Here is an 11386-nt window from a genome sequence, read left to right as displayed (position 1 = left end):
AGTATAATAAATAATGTTTTTTTTTTAAATAATATATATTATACATTTGTAAAAGTGTAATTCACACAGTTCACCACAGAGTGGCGCGCTGCTATAAGAATAGAAGAACAGAAGAAAAATGAGATTTTCTAAATTTAACTGTATTATTGATGTAAAAAATATATTTATAGTAAACAAAATGGTAAATAACTTATTAAATATTAATGCAAAATAAGGTTTTCCTCTGACTAGAAACAATGTACACATGTATAAATAATTAACATCAGTGTAATTCATACAATTTGGTTAAGTTTCTCTGACTCACTTTTATAAATAAAATGTATGATTAATTTATAGCTCTGATTTGACTCGGTGGACACAAACTGATCTGAACTCAGTAAATGGACAACAGAGATTGAGAGAGCTGGTTTATTTCATTGCTTCTTGGGAGGGTAAAACAGACAGTGATTGAACCCCATCAACAGAAGCACAGGGGTCGGTTTCATTAAACAGGTTTTCCAAATAAGCCAGGATTATTTCTGTAAGTCTGACTTATTCTGAAGTAAAATCAGCTGACAATAATTGAAATAAACCAGAACTTTAACCTGGATGAGACAACCAAATAATCTCGGCTCTCCAGCGAACTACCCGTGTTCTTTCCACGTTATGATTATGATCGAATCACACACACTCAAACACACATTCAGCGTCCGCAGGGAATCATAATAAAGCTAATGCACATGTACTCCAGATTGTTTCAAAGTCTTTATGTTTGACTCAGACAGGTCCAGTCATTCCAATTGAATCATTTGACTTAATTATTCAGGTTCATTGCTACTTTAAACTTAGAAGCAGAATGCGATTAGAGCAACATCATTACAGATCTTTAACCCCCCACACACACACACACATATACACCCATGAAACACAATCCGATAAAGGGTCATTTGCACTATATATCAAATCCAAATTAAACAAAATACATAATCTCTAGAAAAATCTTCATTCTTGTATGTAAATGTATTAAGAACAGCTCGAGTCAGTGGAATTGCACTTGTGCAGTCAGCAGGTCAGCGAAACCTCAGCTCTTCTCGCTTTTGTTTTTGCGGATGCGTTTGTATTTGTCGACATACGCTTTCACCAGGTTGGCCACCTTGTCGGCGTTCACCTCGCCACTCTTGCTGTGACACACCTGAGAGCAGGAGAAAAACAATCACTGCGTGCATTCGTGAAGCTGTTTGCACTACATTCGGAATAAAATCGGAATAAAACATTACATTGAGTACACCGACAGGGTTTTAAGGAATAGTTGTGGCAGCTGTGATCCGAAAGAATCTGTGATTCTAGACTATAGAAAATGTATTACATAGGTACTTCTCAATAAATCAGAATGTGGAGGAAATTTATATTAGAATGATTGTAGACTGTAATATATAAATATTAGTGAAAAAGTCATAATAAAATAAAAAAATATATATACAGTGCAAACTAAACTTACTTTTTCCACAGCTTTGCGTACGATCTCTTTATATTCGTCCTTGTTGATTTCATTCTTCTGAAAATATGGCTTAATCGCTGCTTTCACCGCATTGACGGCCCGCTCTTGAATCTGCAGTTTCTGTTTGAAAAGTACATTTAGTTTGGGAGGCGATAACATTAGCTGGAGTCACTTGCTCGATCCTGCAACACTTGCCTTCTCTTTCTTGGAGCTGTCTGCGTGGGCTTTGCTGTGAGAGGTGTGCTGGGTGGTGGAGGACGGCTGCGCTGCGCTGGGGGTCCCAACAGGAGCCAGGGGCCCGGGGACTGCTTTGGTTGGCATGGGTTTGAACGAACCTTTGCCTGGTACAGGAAAACTGGGCATCACCTGCTGGCATATATGCAAATGTTACAAATAAAATAGCACACATGAGAACTCATTTAAATTATGGAAGGGTAAATACATTTTTTTTTTTTTTTTAAATACAGGACCTGAATATCGTTTTGGAAAATGGGGGTGGGGTCCCTTTAAGGTGCCTCTTATGGGGGGGATATTTTAATTTAAAAAATGTTTTAGACATTTTTTTAAACTAAAATCATCCAACCTAAATTTTTAACAGTGTAAATCTTGTTGATTTATATTTGTGACCCTGGACCACAAAACCAGTCTTTAGTGTCAATTTTTCTAAATTGAGATTCATACATCATCTGAAAGCTGAATATATAATCTTGCCATTGATGTGTGGTTTATTAGTATCGGACAATAGATGACCAAGATACAAATAATTGAAAATCTGGAATCTGAAGGTGCAAAAAAATCTAAATATTGAGAAATCAAAATATCATCCTTTAAAGTTGTCCAGATGAATTCTTAGCAATGCAAGTTGATATATTTAGGGTAGGAAATTTGTAAAATATCTTCATGGCATATGATTTTAATTTTATATCCTAATGATTTTGGGAATAAAAATAAAAATCAATAATTTTGACCCATACTATCCTTTTTTTGGCTGTTGCAACAAATATACCCCAGACATTAAGACTGGTTTTGTGCTGCAGAGTCATATATATAGATTTTATAATTTAACTCTAAAATAACACTGGTTATTCTTCAATGCATAAATAAATATTAATGACCGACAGCAGCAGGTTTATTTAGGTTGCTGTCTCTTTAAGATCTCATTCATGGATCTAACTCTTACACATTTCTTACTCACATTTCACTGCTGATTATACATGCACTATATAATTGTGTATGTGATTAATACAATTCTTGAATCTTGAATCATAAGTTTTGTTTCTCAACTGTTTACATTCACTTAAAGGGATAGTTCACCCAAAAATGAAAATTTGATGTTTGTCTGTTTACTGTCAATGTTTAATATAAAATGACTGTTTATGTGAATACTCATCAAGATGTGCATTTTGACATATTTTTGTAGTTGTTTAACCCCAATAAGGCACAACACAACTTCATTCTGTAGTTGCGTGCTCTCGGAGCTCACAGAAAGGGGTCTTGAATAGAGCGTGCAAGTACTGAATTAAGCACATATTATCTTAATTAATACACAATCCAGCGGCGAAATTTAAACCTTGACATAACTCTTGTTCTCACCTGAGCCAGGTGGCTTTCAGATGGTACCACGGTGAAGCCTCCAGGTTGCACAGGTGGAGGAGGTGGTGGAGGTGGAGGTAGTCCCTGCACAGCTATGGATGGGACCTGGAGGAGCATCCTAGTGGGGTGCAGCTGCACTGACACTGGAGGGGGCAAGCTAAACTGGGGAGGGGGCTGCAAACCTACAGCTGGAGGTCTCGGAAGCAGAGGAGCCATGGGGTAACGAAGGACCCCCATTACACCCATCTGTTGGGGCATCAGGGGAGGGGGCATGGCTGGGACCACCTCTGTCACCAGCGGTGCCTTTGGCTCATTCTGGAGGGGATCTAAAATATGGAAAACAGACATGAATGTAGTAGAATATGTAAAAGTTATCCGAAAATGTAAAGTGGGAATTCACAGCTGGGAAGTTGGTCTTTTAATAACCTCGACTGTCTAGTAGAAACGCATCTGTTTTTTTAAAACCAGTGCTATATGATTTGAGAAAATTTAGTAAAAAGCTACAGATTTCCACTTGGCTAAAAATGTCAACAACCAAAAAATGGAATTTGAGAAAAAAAATAAATAGGACAATACGGCCTTTATTTGGATGAAGACACACCTGGTTGTTTTGGGACACCTGGTGCACCTTGCTCCTCCTCTTGTCTGTTCCAGATGTTGTTGTTGCCACCTCCTCGGTCTCTGCGTGAATAGTAGTTCTGCACATCGGCAGGGAGAGTTCGGCGTACGGCCCAGCTGGACGCCGATGACCATCCGGAACGATCCAGAGGAGTCTCTGCGCCATCTGACTCTCTCCTCTTCCCTCCGGCTCGATTGTCATTGAAGCGATTATAAGAATCTGTATTGTTTGATGTCCCTGAGAAAGAAGTACGCTGTCTCCAGTTATCTGCTGGCTCGCTCTGCTGGCTGGATGCCCAGTGTGTGCCTCCTCTTCCACGCCCTGCATTCCAGCCGCCCCGAAGCCCGGATTCTCCAGGGGGATCACCCGCAATTTTCATCCCTTCGTGGCTCTCGTCCTCTGGAATCAGTGTCTGCCCAAAGCCTCTCCCTCTCTTGTACCCAATCCGGGTTCTCGCTCCTGCCTCGGTCGGGCGAAGCCTCATGGGAGTTTCCGTTGTCAGACGAAATGGGCTCTCTTGATGAGAAATGCCGAGGTTTCTCCGCGTTGTTCCTCCAGTTGGAATTTCGGACACCTCGTCCATCGCCCCTGCTCCGCCATCCATCCCCGGCCCAAGACTCTCTCTTGCGAGGAGAGAGGTCGCCTTGATCAGGGCGTTCCTGGGAAGGGCTCCGGCGTCCGGATCGGTTTCTGTTCCTGGAACGACTACGTCGCCTGCGACTCCGCTCCCTACTACGACTACGACTGCGGCTACGATTCCGTCGCCCCTCCCGTGCCTCCGGTTGCTGCTCGCGGCTTCGAGACGTGGACCGGGTCTTGTGCCTACGGTCCCGTGATCGAGACCGTGACCTGCGTGACTCTTCACTTCTAGACTCCCTATTGGGAGACCAGGTGGTTGTAGGGGAGTGAAAACGAGACCTGCGGGATCGTCCCTCCCGCTCTCTTTTATCAGAGACCTTTTCCTCCTTAGAGTCAAGCTTGGGCTCTTTAGTATCCATTTGAGGCACATTTGCAATGGGAACCACCCCAGCTTCAGTAATGCTGGCTTCACTTTCAGATACAGGAGAATCACACTCCATGGGAATGAGGTCATTGTTATCTTGAGGACTACTTGCATTAGTGTCCTTTGTTTCTGGGACGCATTTCTCCTCTGGAGCTGACGCTTCGACGGCCTGGTCCTCCGTGAGAGGTGGAGGACTACTGGATTCCTGCTTGTCCAAACAGTTTTCCGTGGTGTCAGGCTCCGGTTTCAGATCTGCAATCTGCTCTGAAGCATCTGTAGGAGGTTCAGCTGTTGGTTCTGCTTGCAGAGATGATTCAGAGTCAGATTGAGACTCTTGTAGTTCTACACTTGAAGGAGATGGAAAATCTCGCTCCTGTATTGGTGGAGCATTCAGGTTTTGATCATTTGTCTCCACTTCTTGCTTGCTATCTTCTTGTGGAAGTATCTGATCATCTCCATCCTCAACCACAGTCTCCGTAACCCCTCCATCTTTTGCCGTTTCCTCTTCCTGACTACTGGCATCAGGGGAAACGCGTTCATCCTCAGCTGGACTCGTCTGATGTTCCACCTCCACATCCAATGTAACTTGGTCGCCATCAATCTGATCGGAACTTGCTTTCTGGTCTGTTTTTGATTCTTTAGGTTCTGTTTCCTCAGTGACTCCATCTTCCTCATTATTCCCAACCTCAGTTTCTTGCTCCTCATCCTCAGGTCTTGCCACCTTCACCTTCTTTGGGCGTCCTCTCTTCTTGGCTCCAGGCCTTGGATTGTTCCCCTGCTGCCCTGTGCTTGTAGAAGCATGAGTATCATTTATGGTTTGAGAAGTATTGGTGTCTGAATCTGTTGTTTCTGACTGTGCAGCTGAGGAATCCTCCGCTTCAGAGCGACTGTGCCTAGAGGAACGCCTGGTAGCAGCAGCTTCTGCTGGTTTCACTGAGGTTTTTGACGTAGAACCCCTTGTTCCCTTTTTCTCCTCACCTTTGGGGCAGGTGACAGCACAAACTAAGCCATGAGGAACTAATAAACAGAAAATAAGTGGGGGAAAAAGTAATACTAAAATTGGTAATTTGTAACAGTACAGTCACGATGCATCGGGTTTTAAAAATCAAACAATCTTTTGTAAAAAAAAAAAAAAAACGATTTTGTTTTTGAAAATTAAGTCGTGATCATGAGAAAACAGCTTTTATTATATTGAGATTAAGAGAGAAAAATAATAACAAACTATGACCTCTTATGACTTATCTAAAACTCTGGGAGGAGAAAAACAACAACAACTAAGAGTAAAACTAACAACAAACTAAAAATTTATGAAAACAAGACAACATTAAATGCAAATATAAACTAAAAAGCAAATTTACATTTATGCATTTAGCAGACGCTTTTATCCAAAGTGACTTACAATGCAAGAGGCTATAATTTATTATTATTTTTTTTTTTATCAGTATGTGTGTACCCTGGGAATTGAAAACATGACCTTTTGCACTGCTAACACAAGAACACTAGTAGGTACCGTGTTTTTCGGACTATAAGTCGCACCTGAGTATAAGTCGCATCAGTCCAAAAATACGTCAAGATGAGGAAAAAAACATAAGTCGCACTGGACTATAAGTCGCATTTATTTAGAACCAAGAACCAAGAGAAAACGTTACCGTCTCCAGCCACGAGAGGGCGCTATGTCTTCAGTGTAGACTACAGGAGAACTGAGCAAAATAGAGCGCCCTCTGGTGGCTGGAGACGGTAATGTTTTCTCTTGGTTCATTTCTCTCGGTTCATGTCAAATTAATTTTGATAAATAAGTCGCACCTGACTGTAAGTCGCAGGACCAGCCAAACTATGAAAAAAAGTGTGACTTATAGTCCGGAAAATACGGTATGTCCTTTAATATAAAGACAACTCTGTTTTGAGTGGACCTACCTGTGGGTTCAGAAAGCAGCACATTCAGAGAGGCAGAGACCGCTGACAGAAGCAGGTGTGAGCGGAGTGACACCCTAAAAAGGTTCACAAGTCGAAATAAGGGACACGCGTGCTAAAACAAATAGCAGATAAACTGCACAAATACTACATTTCTGTGACATGATATTTGAAACTTGCTTCTCACCTGGACACATCTGTAGAGGGGGCAGGTACCGAGGCAGGAAGCCACCTGCGTTTTCGCTCTAATCTCCTCCACTGGATATCATCTGGTCCTTCCTCACAAACCTCAACAGATCCTGTCCTACAGCGCCAAACAGAAGAGACACTTTAACATGCATCCAAGTACACTGTTCAGTCACGAAAAAAGAAACAGAAGTCACATGTGCGCTTACATGATCTGCGTCAGGGTACCGACCATCGCCCCCTGCTGGCCGGGCAGTGATGAGGGACAATGCTGAGTGAGCAGAAGAGAGTGGCACGAGTCTCCTTTCTCCTGCACACATAAACACTGCTTAACACTTTCATTCAAACATGAAAAATGAGAACAAACTCAGAAACACAATTAGTGCAAGACTAACCTTCCTGTTTTTATCCAAAGATTCATCTGAATCACCTGCTGAAGAATAAAAATAGACCTTTACTTTGACGAGTGTGGAAAGCTCATTATACTAAACATTTATTTTTCTGTTCTGTTAAACAGAGTTCATTACGACAATCAATTAAATAATACATCTATGATTTTTTTTATATATGTTTACAGTATTCTAGTTATGATGGAAATTATATATTGTGCAGCACCAGATTAAAATTTGAAAAACGATTATAAATATATAAAAAAAATTATAATATAAACAAACTTATCTTAATATTTAAAGCTGAAATGTTCATTTATGGTCATGTTGCTTTACAGTTTTGTATCATTGAGATTCTATTATAGTTCTTTAAATATTTGGAATAAGTTTTTTTTTTCAGATTTTCTAACTACATTTTCAATTTAGTCAGTTTTAGTAATTTTGTTCAGGTTTGTTTTTGTAATTTTTCATTAGATTTTCATAACGTCTCTACATAGGTTTTATTAATTTTTATTTTTAATTTTTATTTTAGCACATCAAGTTAGAGTAGATGAAATAAACAAATAAAAATAAATAAAAAAATGCTCCTTTTGCAAGTCGAATATATTTTTTAATCGTGTTTAAATATTTTATTTTAATTAATGCATTTTAGTTCAAGAAAAAAAAATGTTAGGCTTTAAGTTTTAGTTTAGCTAGTCTGGTTTGCAATATTTTAATGTATTATGATCTAACAAATCCAAAGTATTTACTGTTGTAAATCAACAGAATTTAAACCTGGAATATTCCTTCATATTGAAATATGATAGAAATATATCACGGACAAAACAAGAATCAATACTGAAGCACATACATTTTCTGTGGCATTTCAGTTTGGCGTTAGCTCTTTCCTCTTGTGTTCTCTCTGCACTTCCTGTCTCTTCCCTGTTAATGACACATTTATACATTAAATAATGAGATAAACAGCATATGCAAACACGATCACACTGCACTTACACAGAGACGGGACACATTCGTTCACCGTCCTGACTGCAGCATGTGTGCATCTCTGAAAGTCTGGCCGTCTTCACAGGAAGCTGGAACACAGAGGAGAAGCTCAGCTTAGTTTCATCAGGAATAAGAGCCTCTTAATGAGACGTACAGGAGGACGTCTGACCTTGATGCACCGCTGCGAGGAACCCTGCAGGTAGATCATGCTGAAGGGTCTGCGGTCCACTGGGCAGGAACGAACCATCTGTAGCCCATCACACACAACATTACACATTACAACCTGAGCACTGTGCAGATTATACAGACGGTTACATCTGACAGTACAGGAACATACAGTGCATGCAGGACATACAGAGAAAAACAGGCTACATAAACATTAGATTTAAATATACAGGTTACATGCATCTTTTATTTATTATTTTTTAAAATGAAAATCTGATCAAAAATCCTACATGCATTCATACATATATATATATATATATATATGCATGCACAAGCTTTCACAGATATTCTGGTTTACATATATACAGCATCAGGGTTCGACATTGACACATGGAATTTTTTAAAGGGGCAGGTGAAAGACAATTTTACTTGATTTGACTACATTCAGTGTAAACGGTGACTGATAATGGATACTGTTGACAGTAAGGTCCCACAAAAGTTGAGTCTCGCACAGCTCTCTGTGTGTGAGAGACTCGCGAAGAAACCAAAACAAATTAAGAATACTTTTCCCATCAACTGGTCAAAATGCACGACACCGCTGAGTGCTGCTTGAAAGACTCGTGTGTGCTCTGATGTAAAGCACGCATGAGAAGCACACGAGGAACACGTGAGAGACGCGCTGAATGAAAGAGCATTCACTCTCTGACAGCAGATGGCGCTAAACTGCACAAAATGCTGCCTGGAAACCCCATAAATGAAGCAGCTGCACTACTTTCTAAAACATATTTAAGTCATTTTAAATAGCCATTCAGATCAAATACTTAAGTATTTAGACTTAATAGGCTATTTATTTTTTATCATTTTAATCTGGACTACAACATGCACTAGATATTGTTTGAACGTTTTTTGATTCTTAGTGAGCTAACATGGACTTAAATTAAAAACGTTTAACTTATGTGTGATGTGTATGTGTGTGTGTGTGTGTGTGAGAGAGTGTGTAAGCATTGTAAATCAGAAGATAAGCTGACCTGAGCCCAGCGGCGGATGCAGTCCAAGCAGTAGACATGTCTGCAGCAGTCAGGTACGGCTCTCTCCGTCCGTCTGGGTCGGTTCAGACAGATCGGGCACCGCTGAGCCTCCTCTTCCTCCAAACTCTCATCTGAGCTCTGCCCACCTGAAAAAAATTTAATACAAAAAAACATTCACAGAGTTATGGTTTTACTTAGCTTTTACAGAATGATGCATTCACAAATATGAGATGCAAATTCAACCACCCATTCCTATACGAGTTGCTTATAGTGCACATACACTTATACATAATCCATCTGTATAGTATGTTCATAGTACACTTATCTGTATATCATGCTGATTGTGTTTATAAATGTGTAAATTATGTCCATAATCCTGTTTTATTTGTATAACTATTGGACATTTGTAATATACCTTATATCCTACATGTGCAATAACAATTAAGTTGAATCTAAATTAATCTAATTACATCCGTTGTTAAGTCAAGTGTATGTAAAGCTACAAATTCAGATCTGAATAAACCCCGCTCACCCTTTCCTGGCCCCTCTTGCATCTTTGGCTCCGGGTCACAGCAGCTCTGAGTCTTGATTCACTAAAGAAAATAAAACATGTAAGTTAACGTTAATAAAACAGATTTAGATCATCGTCATGACAGCGCGACTCAGTCAGTGTCTTTATTTACTCTCTCTCAACACAGCTGAAGTTTGAGCTGCTCATTAGCAGCCTGTGGGCACTTTAAAGTTACTCCTATATGATTAATTAGTATGGATAACATACACAGACGCGTATCGAGATGTTTTAATGACGTGTTTAATAAGTTCACACTCTTGTTTATCAGTGTGAAGCGGCTAGCTGTGTTAGCATCCGCTGTCATTAGCACACACTCACCTCCGAGCGCGTGCCTCCGCGGCCTTCAGATCATATACTAGCACGCAGGACGCTCCTCAGCGCGAAAACATACACTTTTCGTGGACTTTCATGAGCCCTTGCTCTCGTAATCGCGGTAGATTTAAAGGCGGCCGGCCACATGTGGGTCAGAAGCGGCAGTTCCGCCTCTTCACCGCTGGGTGGCGCTGCAACGGAGACTCAGCGCGTCATCACGTAGGGTTTAAGGTTCACAGATTCGGAACTTCTTCCTGTGGGGAAATTATTTTTAAATAGTCCATATATTATACATAATAAAGCCTTTATTATGTATATCTATGAAATAGTCCACCTAAAGGAGCCCCCCTTGCTCAGGACAATTATAAATGATAAATAATGTAATTAAAACGTGGGGGGAAAGAACACACGCTAGAAAATATAATCACTTACTTACTGTAAAATCCAAATTGCCTCTAATTTTTAATTTAGTAATATGAAATGTTAAAATAATAATAATAATAAATTAATATAATATAAATACAGTCTGTGAAGCCTTTTAGTCACATCAGTGAGCTGTACGTTGATGACAACGTTATTTAAATTAATAAATTCCTATACTATTTTTCTTATATATTATACTGAGTGTAACAGCCAAAAGTAATCTTCTATATAAAGAGTCTTCTTTTTTATCGATTACATTTATATTAACGGTATCGGAGAGCTGATTGGTCCCTTTAGCATAAATTATAATAAATATGACCAATAAGAGATCACGTCGCTGACGCAGCGCTCCGCCTCCTTTGGCGTAGTTTCTTTTCTGCTGAATAATTTTTCTAATGACTATAGAGCGTTTTTGTGTCATTACTGTTGTTATCCTAAATGTTATTAAGTGTTTCTGTTTACAACGATCGAGTGATCACACTTATTAAAAATCGCTATATAAACATATATTAATATCTAAATCTAGATCAGCGTTATCAATATAACGTAACAGAAACATGCATTGCAGAAAGTATCCAGCAGAGGGCGACATTAAACACGAACAAAAAAGCAAGTTCTTTCAACTCATCATAAATACTACATGAGCAATTGAAAAATAGAAAATACTGCATTGTACGCTGTTTTTAATGTCATTGAAAATTATTAATACAAATTTTATGTAATAA

General features: G+C 39.6%; 1 pseudogene; it reads right to left on the bottom strand.

Annotated features, from left to right (window-relative positions):
- Positions 1-394: 394 nt before the first annotated feature.
- LOC113047911 (protein SCAF11-like) lies at positions 395-10440 on the bottom strand (annotated as a pseudogene).
- Between the last annotated feature and the right edge of the window lie 946 nt (positions 10441-11386).

This window comes from Carassius auratus, chromosome 29, assembly GCF_003368295.1.
Source record: "Carassius auratus strain Wakin chromosome 29, ASM336829v1, whole genome shotgun sequence".
Taxonomy (NCBI): domain Eukaryota; kingdom Metazoa; phylum Chordata; class Actinopteri; order Cypriniformes; family Cyprinidae; genus Carassius; species Carassius auratus.
Note: the sequence above shows the minus strand (reverse complement) of the source record. Positions and strands in the feature narration are given on the sequence as shown.